The following is a 21,981-nucleotide window of genomic DNA, read 5'->3' as shown; positions in this document are numbered from 1 at the left end:
CAGTTTTACTAACAAAGCTAAAGATTTATAGTACCCACTGCAACCAAATTGGAGGGAAGGAAGGAGGGAAGGAGGAAGGGGGGAAAGAGAAGCTGCTTAGGAAGTGAGCAAAGCAGAGCAAGCAGTTAGGAAGAAAACAGGAGGCCCAGAGGCCTCAGTGCCAGTCGAGAAGGGAGTGCATTTCACTAAAATTGTGTTTGGAGAGACATTCATAGTAATTCAGTCTGGTCCCAAGCAGTTTATCTTCAGGATGAGTGTAAAGGAACTGGAGATAACATGATAAAGAAATGGTCGAGTCAGGATTTCCTTTTCCCCAACATACTTAAAATCTGTGGAAACTCACTATAACCCCAGCATGAGTCATCAAGACCAGAAATTAAAGAAGCCTTGATTTATTATCTAATCTCAAAATACACAGTACCTTCCAGATGAAAAGAAAGGCCTATTAATCAGTTTCAGAAGGCTAACTCAACATTTATGGTAATAGGGCTTGGCATGACATTTTTGTGTTATCAGATCTGTGCAATTATCTGAACAGTTTGGAGATGCTATAGAAAATATTATTTTTTCTGAATTGTCAAATAGGAAGAAAGTGAAAACTTTTTTTCTTGAATGTTTTTTATTGAAGTATTTGTTGATTTATGAAAGTAAAAATTCTTAAGATATTTTCAAAATTCTTTACCCTCTACAAATGTCAATCAAGTGATATTTCTGAGGATAGAATGCACAGAAGTTTCTAGGACTTGCATCTTAAACTCTGGATTCCCAACAAGCTCCCACAAGGCACTAACACTCCCACTCTGTCTCCAATGCTTTAAACAAGTCTGTGCTTAGTGGGCCACATCTGGCTTGCCACCTGTTTTTTTATAAATAAACCTTTATCCTAACACAGCCAAGCTCACTTGTTTACCGATTGTCTGTGGCTACTTTTGCACGAAAAAGGTAGAAGTGAGTAACTGTAATGAGGCCACATGGTCTGCAAAGCCTAAAATATTTACTACCTGTCCCTTTGCAGTAAAAAGTTTGCCCAACCCTTGCTAAGTTGTTGGGTTTTTTTTTTTCCTCCCTAGCATAGTATCACTGAGCAGTAGATACTCATTGCTGGACACAGATGAAACATTTCCCAGTAGGATCTAGACCACTCCTCCTTGTCTAGAGATGTTGTCCTGCACACAAGGAGGAAGCAACAAAGAAAGGAAAGAAGAGAGGGAGGGAGAAGGGAGAGATGCAGGAAGACAGGACAGAAGAGAATTGTGTTGGTCCAGGTTACCCAAGAAACAGCCTCTGAGATGGAGATGCAGTTTCAGGCAGTTCACTGAGGACAGGTCTCAGTAACACCAGTGAGGGGGTGAGAGGTCCAAGGCTGGGGGCAGGTAGAAGGTGAGCTGCAAGGCACAGCTTCCATCCCCACCACCACGGCCACTCCATGAGATGCCCACTGGGCCGGCATTGGAGCTGTCATGATGCCGGCAAGGTGATGTCCACTGGCCTGGTCGTTCCGTCTACTTGGTTGTCTCATACCGCAGTGCTGGATACCCTCTGGGCAGTGATGCGAGGTCTTCACAGGTCAAGATCCTCATGCATCTTCCTCATTTTTCCTTTCCTCAGTATTCCCATCTGCTCCTAGGCCCCTGTCCAGTTAGTCAAGCCATTAACCACCACCTCTGAGTCAACGTATGTTTCCTGCAGTCAACGTATGCTTTTCCTGTCTACAAAGTGGATGACCAGGTGAAACGATTAAAGCCCCTTCGGTGGGCTTCTCCTCACTCTTGTCTTTCATGGCCATGGCGCAGCCACAGTCCATTTTCGATTTTTACTCACATACCGAGCCAACTCATTCCCTGATCCAGCTCAGATTTTTAGGTCCCATCATGGGGCTATAAGGATACCTACGTGGGCGAGCCAAGGCAGAGGCACTGGGGCAGTGAGTGACGGCGGAGGAAAGTGTTTGGACCAATTGCTCCTGCAGGCTTCGTGCGCTTTCTAGCTCTGCCTGGTCATGATGTAAATGTTCTATCTTCTGATAAGCGCTGCTGAGTCTGCCTGGCCTTAAAACGCTGCAGGTGTCACAGAACCCAGCTCCTTGGGGCCATGCTGGCTGCACAGTCTCTTGATGGCTAAAGATCAGCTGCTCTGTTTCCATCAAAACCCAGAAGCAGGGCAAGAGCTGATTTTTAAATGATGTATAATCCTGTGCTATAGCTCGCTGGGCTTGCTAAAGAATCCTAAGTATCTAATTGTGATTCTCCTCTGCTCTGACCTCTACATGACGTCTTTTTCCCTCACAGGTACCTGAAACCATATTTTCTTCCATGTCCTCTGGCCAAGCAGGAGGTCAGCTTGCCCCACAGCCAGATCAAGTGAAGAGCCCCTTCTTGTTCTGAGTTCACTAAAGGAAAACAGACTTCCCTGTCATTCAGTAAATGGGTCACAAAGGACAAAAGACTTCCCTGTCACTCAGTAAATGGGTCACAAGCTGAAGATGACCACCCGGTACTGTACTTTATTTTTCAAGGTAGGATATGCGGTGACTAGTCCTTTACTTTGCATTGGATGTCTGGGTGTGTCCAGACCACTAGACCCATAAAACTGCACTGATGTGTAGGTCTTTGCATCATTATATGTTTTATCTTCCAGCCTCTGGAGTGCACCTGTCTTATCAATACCTTTTACCTTTGGCTACTCTTTGCTCATGCAGTCTGATTGGCATGATGTCATTCACGTATCATATGCCAATATAATGTAAGTATAGTGGATATATATGGACCATTGTATAATGGACCAATGCAGTATTTTGAAGAATGCCCAGATACATGGCAAAATCTCATATGTATCCATATGTAGTTTTTTCACTAAGATGTTTTTATTTTTACTTGCAAAACAGGTAAGAAATTATATAAATGATACTTTTCTAACATTTAAAAAATGTTTTAGTTTAATTTCATTAAAATAAAACAATATTTTACATAGACCCTATTGAATCCAATATGAACTGTAGTTAGAGACATCCTTTGACTCTGTAAGGAGGCCCATCCCTGGGCCCAGCATCTCGAAGGCTCACTTGCCCCAGGAGGAGTCCGCATGGTCCTGGGCTGTACCCACACAGATACCACCTTCCCCCCATCCCCCAGATCCCCACTCCAGCTTCTGAGATCTTGGAATTTCCTACCCCAACAGCCTGAGCACGTTCTCGGACACTGGGGCTCCTTCCCTGGATCTGTCTTCCTAGGCCTCACTCTCCTTTGTCCCTTGAAAGGATTAAAAGTTAGGTATTTTCAAGAGGACCTTCAAGATGACAGAGAGTAAGACGTGATCACCTTCCTCCTCACAGATACATCAGAAATACATCTACATGTGGAACAACTCCTACAGAACACCTACTGAACGCTGGCAGAAGACCTCAGACCTCCCAAAAGGCAAGAAACCCCCCACGTACCTGGGTAGGGCAAAAGAAAAAAGAATAAACAGAGACAAAAAGATAGGGACGGGACCTGCACCAGTGGGAAGGAGCTGTGAAGGAGGAAAGGTTTCCACACACTAGAAGCCCCTTCGCGGGCGGAGACTGTGGGTGGCGGAGGGAGAAGCTTCAGAGCTGTGGAGGAGAGCACAGCAACCGGGGTGCGGAGGGCAAAACGGAGAGATTCCCGTACAGAGGATCGGTGCCGACCGGCACTCACCAGCCTGAGAGGCTTGTCTGCTCGCCCGCCGGGGTGGGCGGGGCTGGGAGCTGAGGCTCGGGCTTCGGTTGGAGCGCAGGGAGAGGACTATACTACTCAAAACAATTTACAGATTCAAAGTAATCCCTATCAAACTACCAGTGGCATTTTTCACAGAACTAGAACAAAAAAATTCACAATTTGTATGGAAACACAAAAGACCCCGAAGAGGCAAAGCAATCTTGAGAAAGAAAAACAGAGCTGGAGGAATCAGGCTCCCTGACTTCAGACTATACTATAAACCTACAATAATCAAGACAGTATGGTACGGGCACAAAAACAGAAATATAAATCAATGGAAGAGGACAGAAAGCCCAGAGATATACCCACACACATATGGTCACCTTATCTTTGATAAAAGAGGCAAGAATATACAATGGAGAAATGACAGTCTCTTCAATAAGTGGTGCTGGGAAAACTGGATAGCTACATGTAAAAGAATGAAATTAGAACTCTCCCTAACACCATACACAAAAATAAACTCAAAATGGATTAAAGACCTAAATGTAAGGCCAGACATGATAAAACTCTTAGAGGAAAACACAGGCAGAAGGCTCTATGACATAAATCACAGCAAGATCCTTTTTGACCCACCTCCTAGAGAATTGGAAATAAAAACAAAAATAAACAAATGGGACCTAAATGAAACTTAATAGCTTTTGCACAGCAAAAGAAACCATAAAGCAGTCGAAAAGACAACCATTAGAATGGGAGAAAGTATTTACAAACAGAGCAACTGAGAAAAGAAAATCTCCAAAATATACAAGCAACTCATGCAGCTCAATATCAAAAAAACAAAAAACCCAGTCCATAAATGGGCAGAAGACCTAAATAGACATTTCTCCAAAGAAGATATACAGATTGCCAACAAACACATGAAAGGATGCTCAACATCACTAATCATTAGAGAAATGCACATCAAAACTACAATGAGGTATCACCTCACACCAGTCAGAATGGCCATCATCAAAAAATCTACAAACAATAAATGCTGGAGAGGGTGTTGAGAAAAGGGAACCCTCTTGCACTATTGGTGGGAATGTAAATTGATACAGCCACTATGGAGAACAGTATGGAGGTTCCTTACAAAACAAAAATAGAACTACCATATGACCAGCAATCCCACTACTGGCCATGTACCCTGAGAAAACCATAATTCAAAAAGAGTTATGCACCACAATGTTCACTGCACACTATTTACAATAGCCAGGACATGGAAGCAACCTAAGTGTCCATAATTGGATGAATGGATAAAGAAGATGTGGCACATATATCAACAGAATATTTCTCAGCCATAAAACGAAATGGAATTGAGCTATTTGTAGTGAGGTGGATGGATTTAGAGTCTGTCCTACAGAGTGAAGTAAGTCAGAAAGAAGAAAACAAATACCATATGCTAACACACATATATGGAATCTAAAAAAAAAAGGTTCTGAAGAACCTAGGGGCAGGACAGGAATAGAGACGCAAACGTAGAGAATGGACTTGAGGACACAGGGAGGGGGAAGGGTAAGCTGGGACGAAGTGAGAGAGTGGCATGGACATATACACACTACCAAATGTAAAATAGGTAGCTAGTGGGAAGCAGCCGCATAGCACAGGGAGATCAGCTCGGTGCTTTGTGACCACCTAGAGGGGTAGGATAGTGAGGGTGGGAGGGAGACACAAGAGGGAGGAGATATGGGAATATATGTATACGTATAGCTGATTCACTTTGTTATTTAGAAGAAACTAACACAACATTGTAAAGCAATTTTACTCCAATAAAGATGTTAAAAAAATAGGTATTTTCTTTATAGTAGAATTGTTCAAAACAGACAAAAAAAAATACTTACGGGGATTTGTATTTGATTTCCAGCTGTGAGGAGAGAGATCTGTTTATATGAAACTGTAGTGGAGAAGCCTATTCCAATTTTTCAGTTTCAGGAAAAGTTTCCCTTCTCCTTTTTGGGAGCAGAATGTCATTTACTGCTTGACTGAACATCTGGGTTCCAGACGCCCCTGCAAACGCCTCACTGTTTTCCCGGAGTAGGTCGACACCTATTCTGACCCCGTCCCTATGAAATAGACACAAAGATAAGAGAGCCAATGTGTGTTGACTGGAATGAATAATTTGCATATATAATATATATAATATGCATTATATACATATATTCTATAATTTATATATAAATTATGATCACACTCGTTCTTTAGAAATGTAAACATTAAATTTTATAATTGTATGGTAGTTTTTAAACACAGAGAACTCCTTTTTGGGTTGCTTTGAGTAGTTTCTTTCATAGAAACATGCACAAGGATTTGTATAAATATGCTTCAATGCTGACCATGGCGATGCTGATTGTAGATGACTTGCTTCTGTGTTTTGTTTTGTTTTTTACGGAATATGATTTATTCTCTACTATACTTTGTTAAAGAGTTCAGTGATTTGCACTCAGATGTTATATAGCCAAGAGGCAACCAAGTGTAATACAAAGAATTGGTGTAAAGTCTTTGCACTGAAGGCCATACAGAGTCTCTTGCTTCAGGGAAATAAGAATGAAAATAAACAAAAAAGAACAAATAGCTCCCTAGGCTTCACAATCTCAATAAAAAATAACACCAACAGTTAGTGAAATTGTAGGTGTTAACATATCACGGAAAACAGATCTTGTGCAAATATTCAAATTAACACCCAGGACATTTGTATAGATTATTTTTATTATAAACAGTAAAATATATGTCATGTCTCAACTACAAACCTTTCATGTTGAAAGGATCTCTAACATGAGTTTTCATATTATGAAGGGAAGAAGTTTAGGAACTCACAGTGGAAACAATCCAACAGCGATGAACTCTAGTGATCAGACATTCTCTTTTAGTTAATGGAGAACAAGGACAATTCGAAATTACAGAGAATGTCCTAGCTGTGGGTATTATGAGACAAGCCAACCTTGCAGACCAAAAGGCACTCACAGCTAGGGACGAAACGAACTCCGAACCAAAGCAGCCGAGGTGGAGCTGGTTCCTTGAAAGCAGTGGTTACTGTTCAGCTTGAGCAGCCCAGGGACAAAGGAAACACCGAGCAGAACAATCCCTTCTCTTTAAACCCACCACTCCCGCTACGTGGACTGGCCGCCCTCATCACTGCTGTGGTCAAGCACGTGGAAGGCAGGTCAGTCCCAGTTCGGAGCTGTCATCTCCCTACGCAAAGCTGCCACGTGGATGATCCAGACTTAGTATTTTTCCTGAGAGCCACCTGTCATACAACTTCATGAGGTGACCTTGACCGTATACTTCCAGACCACTTCCTGACTAGGCTCCATTCGAGACAGACACTAACAGTGCCATTCCTCACGGGGCCAAACAGTTTTCCTCGGTCGACTCCTGCGTCCCCTCGCCAAGGCAAGAAGACCTCGAGCATCTCCACTGCCGGACTTGGATGGGAGCGTGAAGGAATGTGCAGGGAGTCAGGCTTCTTCACTCCAGAAACCACTGGGCCCACGTCAGTGTGGCGCTGGGCTTCGTGAGCCCTGTTGGATTTTCTGGGCTTCTTCCTGCATTGAGTCTCCTGGTATTGAACAGGAGCCTGCAGAGGAATGGACTGGGATGCCCGCGGGAGGTCCTGACAGCATCGCTGCGAGCAGTGTCGTGGGACAGACCTCTTCCTTACCACCCGGCTACCTCACTCCTCTACTGGTGGCAGTGCCTATAGCTGGATCTAGGTTCTCAGAGGGCAGAGATGTTCAGACAAGCACTTGAGTTGGGCTCTAGAAGGATACGTCGGCATAGGAGAGAATCCAGGGTCTCCAAGCTGTTTTTCTGTTCAGGCAAACATCCTGAGGGACATTTAAGCAGAGGAGTTCCTTCTTCTAGTTTGCCTGGAGAAGTGGGAAAACTGTTGCTGTTACAGTCCTCACAGGACTTTAGAACAGAGCTGTGTCATTAAGCAAGGTGAATTCTTATCTTGCCTAACATGCCGGGAACATTCACCCCACCATGGCAGAGTTCCAAATAGCTCATTTCATTCTAGGTCATTCATACTTTCAGGTGGCATATTTCCCTTTCCCGTTGTTGCTGACTCCAAATACCTGTCAGCAAGTTTCTCCTCCTTCTTGCCTATTCTTCACTCTTATGGTGGCACAGTTCATAGAAGTTGGGGAATTGGAAGATGCTTTGAAAACATTGTCACAGAGGCACTGCTTAAATGATTCACAGGAAGAGGTGGCCACTTGGAAGAAAGGACCTTATGGGGGATACACTGGTTTTCAACAACATGTTTAGAGAACTCTTGACATGGATTGGGTGTCAACCCAGTGAACACAATGTTTTGATTTAATTTATTTTTAATGTTTATGCTTCAGTATTTTTTGCACCGCTCTTCCAGAAGGTGTAATTATAGGAGACAAAGAGCTCTATTTGAAAGAATGTGATATATTCCTTACAACTTGAGAAAAAACTATGTAATTATTCTCAGTTATTTAAATTTAAGGATTTGTTCCCTTGAAGGCTGAGGACCCATCTGTGCCTGAGTCGCATTTCCCTGATGTTAAATGCTGTAGCACTCAATATTGGCAACTTTGCAACTGCACAAGTTATACTCAAATTATAGCAGTTTGCATTAGCTGGAAACTTAGAGCCATCTTTATATTCCTTGGGTTTTCCTAAGCTTGGCTCCTAAATCTGACATGTGCATCCAAAAACTCACCTTGTCTATTTTGTGAGATGGCCTATCCCCTGATTAGTCTTGATTCCTGAGATCTAACTCCTAAAATCACCTGGAGACCAGTTCGTATGCATCCTGAGCAGAAGGTAAACAACATCAAGATGTGATATGACAGCAATACTCTATTCATGTTCTTCATGTCAGAACAATTTTTAATATCTGGACAAAACCAAAACAAACCAAACAAAAAAATTCCAAACAGAGAAATCCTACCCTCACTCTAAGGCAACTCAGGACAGATGATTTTCTTAATGGAAACCAAGCTCCCAATTCTTCCTCTTGTCTGTTCCATGAAGATTATCTGTCAGTAAGTTGGAGTTTAGCTACTGGTCCAAATATGTGGCTATATGGTGGCCCAATTGTGGTCATGGGGACAAATAAGAATGATCATCAACGTATGCTGCTTTTAGTTTTCTCCCTTTTCCCTATTCCTGGTATGCAAAAATATAGTTATTATAACTATATTAAACTATATATATTAAAAATATAGTTATTATTTGGAAAGAAGATAGCAACTACTTCACCTAGATGCTTGTAATTTCTCAAGCAAAATGTCCCATTTCCTCCTTATTCTCTTCCAGCTTTATCTAATGAGATTTTTAGAATATGTTGTTGACTGGGAAAAAAATGCAGAACCTTAAAGTTGAGACACGTTTTATTTGACCTGCAAAACTGAGGACTTAAGCCCAGGATGCAGCCTCTCAGACTAGCTCAGAGGGACCGCTCCGAAGAGGTCAGGGAGGATCCAGGATATATAGGAGTTTTTGCAACAAAGACCAGGTAGTCAGAACATCAAAATATGACTGTTTAAAGAAAACCAGACATCTCAAGTTAAGGAACTTAGTGCTTTTCTATGTACGGGAAGATGCAAGTGTCTGGGCTCACTGAAATCATTCCTTTGATGTGCACCTCAGCTACCTGGGGCCAGTGTCCTGTGCTTTCTTGTCCTGAGTCTCCTCGGGGTGCACCCTGTGTGTGTTTGGGGTGGCGTGGGGTACTTTAGTGGCTGATGGCTTGATGGTGGGCATCTTGTTACCGTCCTGAGTTCCTTCAGGGCTCACCGTTGGGGTGACTATAATGTGATAGCTTGGTGGCTGCAACATCCTTTGTTTACTGATATATGGCAGCAACATTCTTTCATTGACAATGTTCACTTCTTACATCTCCCCTCCCTGCCTTTTCTCCTGAGGAGAACTTTGGAAAGCCAATATATCCACGTCCATCAACCCCAGTCTTTTGTTTTCTTAAATGATTCAATACTCCCAGCTCGATAATGTTATTAAGGTTTCTACTATACCATATTTCACCTGTTTCTGGGATTTTATCTATTTTCTGTTTTCTATTCCAAGATAGTCTATTCTTTTTCCTTTTAAGATTGAATTATTTGTGTTTCTTCATTGTAAGTGAGAATTGTGCAAGACTTTGAAAGGTGGCAGGGGCCCTGATGAGCTCTTCCATTCGCATTGTGTCTGTCTTTATCTCTGAGTGCGTTACTTTATAACTACAGAGAGAGAGTAATGCAAATAATCTCTGTCCATTGAAATGCAAATGGTGTCAGATGGAATGCAATTAGTTATTGCCCTGAGAATATTGACTAGTTCTGCCAGTTGCTCATCCCTTTGTAAATTCATTTCCACATTCCTTATCTGATTATAAATGTGGGCTACCTTATCAGTTCTCTTTTTAACCATGTGGCACTTTTCTCTTTTCTGTATTAATTAATTAAACAGCAACAATTATTAATTCAATGAGATTTTAGACACATGTTAATTTTTTTTTTTTTGGTTTGAGGAAAAAAGATATATTTTGTATTTCAAACAAATTATACTTGCTAATTTATGAAGCAAAATTTTTCCTAACAATTTAAGGTTTCTCACATTTTATTTCTGTAGAAAACTTTATAGTTTTAGAACCACTTTCCCAGATATTTTTACATTTTAGTCTCTTAGCAACCCTTGGCATAGAGAACTAGGCAGGAGCTATATTGTACTTATTTTACAACAGAGGAAACAGGGGCATTTAGGAAGTTTAAGAAAATTGCCTTGGGATGTAGGACTCTGGACTAAACCCTGAACTAGAATCCAGGGCAATTTTTTTTTTCTTTATAAAGTGGAATGTGACACATGTTAAATTTGAATTTGTATGAGATTCATGATTTTGCCTTTTTTGGAGAATTATTCTTTACGATCCTTTTCCAAGGCTTCAAGCTGGTTCTCTAGACACTTACCTAGCTCATTTGGACAAAACTCTATTCCAGTCCTCTCTGCTGGAGTTCACCAGAGGCCACACCTCCCCCTGTGCTCAGCTGCTCACAGGTCCCAGGAGCAGCTTTAAGCAGAGGTGGGAGACGGCTTGGAACTGGGAGTGATGAGAGATGAGCTGTCTTCAGGTTGCCTGTATCTCAGAACCCTTTCCTCCTTGACTGGGTTTAACAAGCTCTCCTGGTGCTAGACTATATTTCAAAGGCAGATGACTAATAGCCCCACAAGAAAAGTGTACCGTATCTGAATAATGTATAACATTATAATGTCTAATAGTTTTATAATAATAAAAACTATTGTCCAATCCTTAATTTTAAAAGAAAGTTGCATCAGTTGTGAGGCTGGGGTAGTTGTGCATAGAACACAAATCTGAAAAGACTCTTAAGAGAAGATTATAGGATCAGATTCCATGTCTGGATATATTTCCATGTCTTGGGTGGAATGATTAAGTCATCATTTAAACACGTCTTGTTCAGTCTTTTTTTTTTTGCTTTAAGGTTTAATTAAACATCACCTATTTCTGTCATAGCAACATCTATATAGTAACATGAGGCCAATAGAATTGAATAGGATTCTGAAAGTCAAACTAGTCTCTATCTCCCTGATATTGTCACCACACTAAGAAGCCAAAAGGAGAAGAAACATGGTATCAGGAGCAATTTATTTTGTACATCTCACATTGTACAGTTTGTAATAGGTTTATGGAAAAGTCAGGTTGTCCTTCATTTATTTATTTATTGGACATTTGTTTTCTTTTATCAACATAGATGTCAGTTTCTTTTTTCTTTTCTTTATACAGCAGGTTCTTATTAGTCATCAGTTTTATAGACATCAGTGTATACATGTCAATCCCAATCTCCCAATTCATCCCACCACACCCCCGCTGCTTTCTCCCCTTGGTGTCCATACGTTCATTCTCTTCATCTGTGTCTCAATTTCTGCCCTGCAAACCGGTTCCTCTGTACCATTTTTCTAGGTTCCTCATATATGCTTTAATATACGATATTTGTTTTTCTCTTTCTGACTTACTTCACTCTGTATGACAGTCTCTAGATCCATCCACGTCTCAACAAATGACCCAGTTTTGTTCCTTTTTATGACTGAGTGATATTCCATTGTATATATGTACCACATCTTCTTTATCCATTCGTCTGTTGATGGGCATTTAGGTTGCTTCCATCACCTGGCTATTGTAAATAGTGCTGCAGTGAACATTGAGGTGCATGTGTCTTTTTGAATTATGGTTTTCTCTGGGTATATGTCCAATAGTGGGATTGCTGGATTGTATGGCAATTTTATTTTTAGTTTTTTAAGTAACCTCCATACTGTTCTCCGTAGTGGCTGTATCAATTTACATTCCCACCAACAGTGCAAGAGGGTTCCCTTTTCTCCACAGCCTCTCCAGTATTTGTTGTTTGTAGATTTTCTGATAATACCCATTCTAACTGGTGTGAGGTGATACCTCATTGTAGTTTTCATTTGCATTTCTCTAATGATTAGTGATGTTGAGCAGCTTTTCATGTGCTTCTTGGCCATCTGTATGTATTCTTTGGAGAAATGTCTATTTAGGTCTTCTACCCATTTTTGGATTGGGTTGTTTGTTTTTTTAATATTGAGCTGCATGAGCTGTTTATATATTTTGGAGATTAATGCTTTGTCCGTTGATTCATTTGCAAATATTTTCTCCCATTCTGAGGGTTGTCTTTTCGTCTTGTTTATGGTTTGCTTTGCTGTGTAAAAGCTTTGAAGTTTCATTAGGTCCCAATTTTTTATTTTTGTTTTTATTTCCATTACTCTAGGAGGTGGATCAAAAAAGATCTTTCTGTGATTTATGTCAAAGAGCGTTCTTCCTATATTTTCCTCTAAGAGTTTTATAGTGTCCAGTCTTACATTTAGGTCTTTAATCCATTTTGAGTTTATTTTTGTGTATGGTGTTAGGGAGTGTTCTAATTTCATTCGTTTACATGTAGCTGGCCAGTTTTCCCAGCACTACTTATTGAAGAGACTGTCTTTTCTCCATTGTATATCCTTGCCTCCATTGTCATAGATTAGTTGACCATAGGTGTGTGGGTTTATCTCTGGGCTTTCTATCTTGTTCCATTGATCTATGTTTCTGTTTTTCTGCCGGTACAATATTGTCTTGATTACTGTAGCTTTATAGTATAGTCTGAAGTCAGTGAGTCTGATTCCTCCAGCTCCACTTTTTTCCCTCAAGACTGCTTTGGTTATTCGGGGTCTTTTTTGTCTCCATACACATTTTAAGATGATTTGTTCTAGTTCCATAAAAAATGCCAGTGGTAATTTGATAGGGATTGCATTGAATCTGTAGATTGCTTTGGGTAGTATAATCATTTTCACAATACTGATCTTCCAATCCAAGAACATGGTATATCTCTCCATCTGTTGGTATCATCTTTAATTTCTTTCATCAGTGTCTTACAGTTTTCTGCATACCCGTCTTTTGTCTCCCTAGGTAAGTTTATTCTTAGGTATTTTATTCTTTTTGTTGCAGTGGTAAATAGGAGTGTTTTCTTAATTTCACTTTCAGATTTTTCATCATTAGTGTATAGGAATGCAAGAGATTTCTGTGCATTAATTTTGTATACTGCAACTTTACCAGATTCATTGATTAGCTCTAGTAGTTTTCTGGTGGCATCTTTAAGATTCTCTATGTATAGTATCATGTCATCTGCGAACAGTGACAGCTTTACTTCTTCTTTTCCAATTTGTATTCTTTTTATTTCTTTTTCTTCTCTGATTGCCGTGGCTAGGGCTTCCAAAACTATGTTAAATAAGAGTGGTGAGAGTGGACGTCCTTGTCCTTTACCTGATCTTAGAGGAAATGCTTTCAGTTTTTCACCATTGAGAATGACATTTGCTGTGGGTTTGTTGTATATGGCCTTTATTATGTTGAGGTAGGTTCCCTCTATGCCCACTTTCTGGAGAGTTTTTTAAATCATAAATGGGTGTTGAATTTTGTCAAAAGCTTTTTCTGCATCTCTTGAGATGATCATATGATTTTTATTCTTCAATTTGTTAATATGGTGTATCACACTGGCTGAATTGCGTATATTGAAGAATCCTTGCATCCCTGGGATAAACCCCACTTGATCATGGTGCATGATCCTTTTCATGTGTTGTTGGATTCTGTTTGCCAGTATTTTGTTGAGGATTTTTGCATCTATATTCATCAGTGATATTGGTCTGTAATTTTCTTTTTTTGTAGTGCTTTTGTCTGGTTTTGGTATCAGGGTGATGGTGGCCTCATAGAATGAGTTTGGGAGTGTTCCTTCCCTTGCAAATTTTTGGAAGAGTTTGAGAAGGATGGGTGTTAGCTGTTCTCTAAATGTTTGATAGAATTCACCTGTGAAGCCATCTGGTCCTGGACTTTTGTTTGTTGGAAGAATTCTAATCACAGTTTCAATTTCATTACTTGTGATTTGTCTGTTCATATTTTCTATTTCTTCCTGGTTCAGTATTGGAAGGTTATACCTTTCTAAGAATTTGTCCATTTCTTCCAGGTTGTCCATTTTATTAGCATAGAGTTGCTTGTAGTAGTCTCTTAGGAGGCTTTGTATTTCTGTGGTGTTTGTTGTAACTTCTCCTCTTTCATTTCTAATTTTATTGATTTGAGTCCTCTCCCTCTTATTCTTGATGAGTCTGGCTAATGGTTTATCAATTTTGTTTATCTTCTCAAAGAACCAGCTTTTAGTTTTATTATTTGCTATTGTTTTCTTTGTTTCTATTTCTTTTATTTCTGCTCTGATCTTTGATTTCTTTCCTTCTGCTAACTTTGGGTTTTGTTTGTTCTTTTTTCTCTAGTTCCTTTAGGTGTAAGGTTAGATTGTTTATTTGAGATTTTTCTTGTTTCTTGAGGTAGGCTTGTATAGCTATAAACTTCCTTCTTAGAACTTCTTTTGCTGCCTCTCACAGGTTTTGGATCATCGTATTTTCATTGTCATTTGTCTCCAGGTATTTTCTGATTTCCTCTTTGATTTCTTCAGTGATCTCTTGGTTATTTAGTAATGTATTGTTTAGCCTCCACTTGTTTGTGTTTTTTACGTTTTTTCCCCCGTATTTCATTGCTAATCTCATAGCGTTGTGGTCATACAAAATATAGCATGCATGTGTGTGTTTGGAAGACCAAAATCATCTTTTATAGCAGTCTTTTATCTTTTTTTTTTTGGTACGCGGGCCTCTCACTGTTGTGGCCTCTCCCGTTGCGGAGCACAGACTCCGGATGCGCAGGCTCAGCGGCCATGGCTCATGGGCCCAGCCCCTCCGCGGCATGTGGGATCCTCCTGGACCGGGGCACGAACCCGTGTCCCCTGCATTAGCAGGCAGACTCTCAACCACTACGCCACCAGGGAAACCCTATAGCAGTCTTTTAAATTATGGTTATCCAGTTTTCATGTAAAATAAACACTGACAATGAGAATAGCTTCCATGTATATGACATGACTTTCTACTATAACTTTAAGTTCATAATAAATTATTGATCTACAGAATAATTATTTTCATTTGTCAATGTATGAGTGTTTTTCTCATAGCTTTTAAGCTGCAGAAACACTAAAGTTCACTGTCAAACTGATGAATAAATGACAATGAGTAAATTGACCCATTCTCTGATTAATTTTAAACATAAATGACTTTAATTTTATTTTGGGGGGTGGCTGGGTATATAGATCTAAAGGCAGAATCAAACCCCAGATTCATTTTATAAAATGAAGCTTTTTAAGTAGATGTTAAGGAGACCCTAAAGGTGGAAATACTCAATGTTTGTCAATTTCTATTGATGTTGGTTTTCATGGTCAAATAAATGCCCTGCAAATATCATGATGTGAGCATATTTTACAATGTCCCATGAACAATATCATGGTTTAATTTTTGGCAATTTTTGCATGAATGAAGCTTTGATTTTGTTAGTTCACATATTTCTTCTTTATGCAATAGCCCTTCCCAGTCCCACAGAGGATATATCTTCTTACATGTCAATTCTTCCAACCTTGATGGGATATTAAAATGCTTGGGTAATTAAAAATTGTGTTTGGGACAAACATATTTATTTTAAAGCTCTAAAACCAAATAAGGAGAACATACTTCCTCTTTTTTCTCCCTTAATTTCCCCAGTGATCTTTCTCCTTTGAATATTTTAACTCCATTATTTAGTTCTACTTTGCATTCTCATAAATGTTATGGTAATATTCTGTATTTAGGTGTTCATCTACTTATGTTACTGTGGTGTCAATGAATTGATCACAAGAATCCAATAGGGAAATGCATTATTTACATATGAGAAATCAAAAGCAATCTTGATTTTTTAACACAGTTTTAAATTTCTCTTATTTATGGGATCATCTTCCTATTCATCTCTAATGATAGAAGAATCCTTTTCGGCTAACAGAGATGTTGTGTTGTTCTAGTAAAGGACATGCTTATGTTATGATTATTGAACTTGTGTCAAACAATAAAATGAAAATACATACAACTGAGATTTTGAAGCACTGGGGGATTTACAGCATGCTATCTTTTGAGCATTGCTGCATTTAAGGACCCAAGGTTTATACATAAAGAGGGATGAAAACAGAGTAATCCTCAAAATATTTCATTCTCTGTGAAATCTGTATGTGAGGAGATAAAAAGCAACAACAGAAAGGTTGTATGAATGCTTTTGATGCCCTTGACATTTTGCCAAATATCAAGAGGTTCAAGAACGTTAGAACAAAGGCTGTTCTTGTTTTCAGAGTTTGAATGATACGATCGAAGCAGTAGTGTAACTCTGAAGTCTGGAAAAAAACACTTTTTTTTTTTTTCCAAATGAACTCTTCATTAGCAGGATTTACCAGATAGGGCCATAACTTTTGTGGGATTCCCTCCCACCATGAGTCACCAAACATTGCCTTTGGCCTCTTTAACCCTAAGAAAAATAAACAGCCTTGAGTTGAAGCACTAGTTTTGGTCAAATACAGTAAAGGCAATATATTGGCAAGGTATACAAAACATCGGCTTCACAGTGTGCTCTGTGAGAGGACAGAAGGCTTTTCCAAAATTACAGATCATTTGAAATATGCATAGAATATGAACCCAGGTTTCCTCTCCACGGCAGAATCTTTGATCTTCTAGCATCTTGTGTGGTACGAGCTTAAAAAGGTATGTAAAGTACGGGGATACTTTTTTGTTTATCCTCTAAATGAGGGATCTTTTATTAGCTTCTCTTTTTCAAATGAGAGAATGTAGGCAGGGGAGGGCTTGGTCAGTTGTGAAAGGTGATAGACCCTCGGGTATGACTCTATCCAAAGCCAGGGTCCTATTTGCCTCTTTGAGGTGAAGCTCTGTGTTTTAATACTTGAAAGGTTAGTTCTGGGAGCACAGGAACTCTCTTTTCTACCCATGGTGCCAATTAAAAGTTAATTTCTTTTAACGGACTCCATATAAAAATGCAGATCACCTTCTCAACTTATATTTTGGAAATTGGTCCTTCAAGTGTGAATGACTTGAATCTTTGGTCATAGAGTCTTAGACATGAATATCTTCTATCCAGAATTTTTTAAAATTAGTTTTTATTGGAGTAGAGCTGATTTACAATTGTTGTGTTAGTTTCAGGTGTACAGCAAAGTGAATCAGTTATACAAATATATATCCATTCGTTTTTAGATTCTTTTCCCATATAGGTCATTACAGAGTATTTAGTAGAGTTCCCTGTGCTTTATAGTGGGTCCTTATTAGTTTTCTATTGTCATACTGAGTGAAGTAAGTCAGACAGAGAAAGACAAATATCATATGATTTGCTTATATGTGGAATCTTCCAGAAATTTTGACCCTACCAAGTAGCCATTTCTGGTCTCATTTTAGATAATAATCCCTTTCCTTGAGCTAATTTTGTTTTCTTATAAACTCTCTGAGTTTTTATTTTTAGGTAAATCAATTAATTGTGTTATTTAAAGAACAAAGTTTTTCAGTCAGATGGCCTTGGACCCTCTTCCTAGCTTTCAAACTACTTGCATAAAATTTCAATTAATATTTGTAAGAACAAGTTGTCCAAATGGCCCTCCTTCAAGGAATTTGGACTGAGGATGATCAATCATCTTTCCCACACCTCATCCATGGTCACTCTGAGGGTCATCATTTTACCAGCCATCAGACGTTTAGAAGATAATGGTCATAAAAGGGCACATGTGAGTCATTTATATTGGCCATGCCCGAAAGTGAAGTGTGACACTTTCAGTAAAAGTTTATTGGCTGGAAGTCAGTCATATGGCCACATCGAATGACAGAAGAGGCTGGGAAATAAAATCTAGATGTGTGAACAAAAAGGAAGATAAAACCCCGGAATTTGGTAGTCAGCTAGCAATATCTACCATAAAGAAATATGCTTGCTTTTTCCTTTTTTTAAAACATGTCTAGTTATAAAATTAACACAAAAATATAGTCTGATGAATAATCCAAATAGTACAGATAAATGTTAAAGCTCTCTTTGATCACTCCCAAACTTTCTTCTAGTTCTCCTCCAGGCATAACTGCAGTGAAAGGTTTAATTGTCAATTCTTGCAGATTCAATTCTCTTTAATATAACAGACAGAAAGGGAATCTAGGTCACATGATGTATGGAGAAGTTGGTGTAAAAACAGCAATCACACAGTGCTCACTACCTGCATCCCCTCTTCCAAGAGCTTGGTACCCATTAACTCAATAAATCATAACAGACCATCTATTAGTAAGTACCATTGTTATCATCCTTGTTTTACAAATGAACAAAGGGAGACACAGGAAGCTTAACCCACTATTCCAGCTCAGGGATTAGTGCCCTGTAGACTGACATTGAACCGTGTGCCATTTTCCTTCAGAGTCTGTGTGCTTTACCATACACCTCACTGCCTCTGCCCGAAATGATGCAGGATGAACTCCAGCCTGCATTACTGGATGCAGGATGAACTCCAGTAATAAAGGCTGGAATTACCCTCCCATTGTCAACAAATAAAAAATTGGACAAAATGTGGAATAATTGTCTGCAGACATGGGACAGTAGACAGTGCAGGCCTGTGATCCTTCAGAGAAGAGAAACAAATAAACTAAGTCTTAAAACTGCCTTAGGTTACTGGCTGGAGACATTTTTGTACTGACACAGACAAGGGGGTCCAAACAGAGCACACTGTTCTCAGGACTTCTATGAAACATAGATCAGAGTTCAGGGAGGCTGAAATAGTTAGAGTCTGTGGGGCAGAGTATCAGGAAGAGGAAAGCTACTAACAGGAAGATTTCCAGAAAGCTACATAGAAAGTTCTGTTGAGTCTTTGAGTCTACACGTGTGTACAGTACAACCTCAAAAAAGAGTTCCAGAGAGAGAACAGTTACCAGAGACCATTAAAGAGAGAATTGTCCCAACTCTCCCAGGAGCAAGAATCATTCCTGTTTCCACCAGCCAGAGTGGAAGGGAATTTTGGATATAGGGAGGCTTTAGCACAGACCCCCAAAAGACCTGCCTTACTGAGGGTAAAGAAGCCAGAAAGAGTACAGGAGCTCTACCTTTTAAAAACACTTTAAAAAAGTGATTCAAAGAGAAAACAAATACTAACATGTGGAATATAAGCCCGACAATATCAGGTCTTACATTAAATCTGAGTAGAATAAATACTCCAATTAAAAGAAAAAACAAGCAACAACAAAAAATAAACTTCTAAGAGACAACAGATCTGTAAGGTACTTTATCACCTGTGAGAGCAAAGTCCAAAACTCTTTAAAAGAACAAACAAATTCTAGCGCTCAGTAACATAACATTTACAGGGTCAAACAGGCAATCCAAAAATTCCTAGACTGGATGAAAATATGACCCATAATTATGAGAAAATATTCAATCTATAGCAACAGAAGTAGAGATGGCAGAGATGATGTAATTTGTGATGAAGAACATTAAACCTGTTGCTGTAAATGGACTCAATATGCTCAAAGACTTACAGGAAAAAACAAGCAGTGAGAAGAAAAGGGATAAATATATTAAAAAAGAAACAAATAGAATTATTGAGTTGAAAGTCATCATCTGAAATAAAAATTTGATTGGATGAAATTAACAGCTAATTTAATACTGCAGGAGAAAATATTCTTAAACCTGAAGACAGCCTTAAAAACCATCCAAAATGAAGAGGCCGGGGAAAAATAAAGACTGAAAGTAGATTAACAGAGCCTCAGCACCTTCTGGGAAATATAAAACTATCTAATAAAAATGTAATTTGAGCCCCAGAAGGAAAAGTTATGGGAAAAATTAGTTGAAGAAATAATAAATAAATGATTTCCAAATTTGATGAAAACTATAAACCTACTAAGGCAAAAATGTAAGGAATTACAAGCAGTATAAATACAAATCGAACAATACCAAGGCATATTAAGATCAGCTTCCTGAGTGCAAATGATATAGAGAAATCTTAAAGTCTGCCAGAGAGAAATGATATATTGCTATAGAGGGATACACATAAACATAACAGATTTCCCATCAGGAGCTATGCAACCCAGAAAACAGGGAGATGGATTTTTAAAGCACTGAAAAAGAAAACCCTCAAAAACCTGTCAATTTAGATATATGCAGTGAAAATATCTTTCCAAAAATTAAGGGGAAATAAAGACTATTTCAGAGAAAATTTTCAGAAATATAAAAGCTAAGAGAATTTATTATTAACATATCTTCACTACAAGGAATGTGAAAGAAAATTCTTCAATGACAAAGACCATGGTGCCAGATAGACATTTAGATCTACAAGAAGAAATGTAGAAGTCCAAAAATAGTTAAAATAAAGATGAATATAAAGGGTGTTTTTTATTATCTTTATATACTCATGAAGATCATTGATCTTCAAAAGCAAAAATAGTAGCCATGCATTTTGAGGTTAAAACATAGATAAAAGTTAAATTTATAACTAAAATAGTATAAAATGCAAGTTAAACCACATTGTCATACTATTTCACACTGATGGGAATGGCAGCATTCTAAAATAGTGATATGAAAATACATCAAAGATGTTGGAATGTATCGGCTGACTTATACATGATTACAGAGTTATATTATAGAAGCTTGTAGTGCCCCAAAACCAGTCAAAGCCACGCCTGGACTTCTGACTTACAGAAACTACAAGAAAATAAATGTATGCTGCTTCAGGCTGCTAACTTTGTAGTCATATTGTTACACAGTGATGGGTAACTGGTGCAGACTTATGACCAAGAAGCCAGTCACCAACCAGGTCTGGTCTCCCCTGGAGCTGTCAGACCTTGCTGATGAGAATGGAAAATTGTACGACCATTTTGGGAAACATTCTACTCTTAGTCATTTTCTCAAGATAAATGAAAAAATACACCACACAATGTCTTGCACACAACCAAATGTCCATTGGCAGCTGAATGATGGATAGACAAACCACGGCGTATCTTGTGAAATACAACTCAGCAATAAAATGGAGCAGAGGGTCAGCACATGTAATGAAAGCATTAGACTGAGTGAAAGAAGCCAGTCACAAAATGTATGATTCCATCTATGGAAAGCTCTAGAATAAAGATCAGTCTTTTATACTGGAAAACAATTCAGTGGTTGCCTGGAGTCTGGAGTGGAGCGTGTAGTCTAGAAATGAACAAAAGAAAACATTTTGGGTGATAAAATATTCTATTATCTTGATGGCTGTCATGGTGAAGCCACTGTATCCACTTGTCAAAATATATCAAACTGTGCACTAAAGGTAGATGTAATTTATAGTGGAAATTATACATAAGCAAATTTAATATGAAAAAGAAGGAGAAACTAGGTAAAAGTCAGAAGGCTTCCATGATAGTTTTTGTGTTGCCACTTCCTCTTAGAAAAACCTGGGGAAGTTTCTCGACCACTAAGCCTTGGTTCCCTAGAAGGAGAGTAGTAAGAACTTCCTTGCCCATAACATAGGGTTAATTAATATGCATCACCTGAGGTAACTTAAATTGTAAATTCTTGTAAAAAGACAGTTTTTAATGATTTCTTCCTCCATTTTCCTGGCCCTCAAGTCACGCTTACAACTTCTGAACTGAGTCAAGAATGTATTCTATTAGAGAAAAAGCAAATTTAGATTCTCTGTGTTTATTGACAACCTCCAATACAGTGTTACGTACACACACAAACCTGTGAGATTTGAGATTCGGAACAATCAAATATATGTTTTGAGAATCAGACAAATGGACTTTGAGGTCGATTGATTTATTCAGCTTTTGAACTCTAGCATTTATACACACAGCGATTCACAATGGCTTTAGCAGAAAGAGAACTTTTAACAGTACACTTGAGTATTTTTCT

This window comes from Grampus griseus, assembly GCF_964374135.1.
Source record: "Grampus griseus genome assembly, chromosome: 4".
Taxonomy (NCBI): Eukaryota; Metazoa; Chordata; class Mammalia; order Artiodactyla; family Delphinidae; genus Grampus; species Grampus griseus.
The sequence above is the reverse complement of the archived record's forward strand: the minus strand, read 5'-3'. Positions refer to the sequence as shown.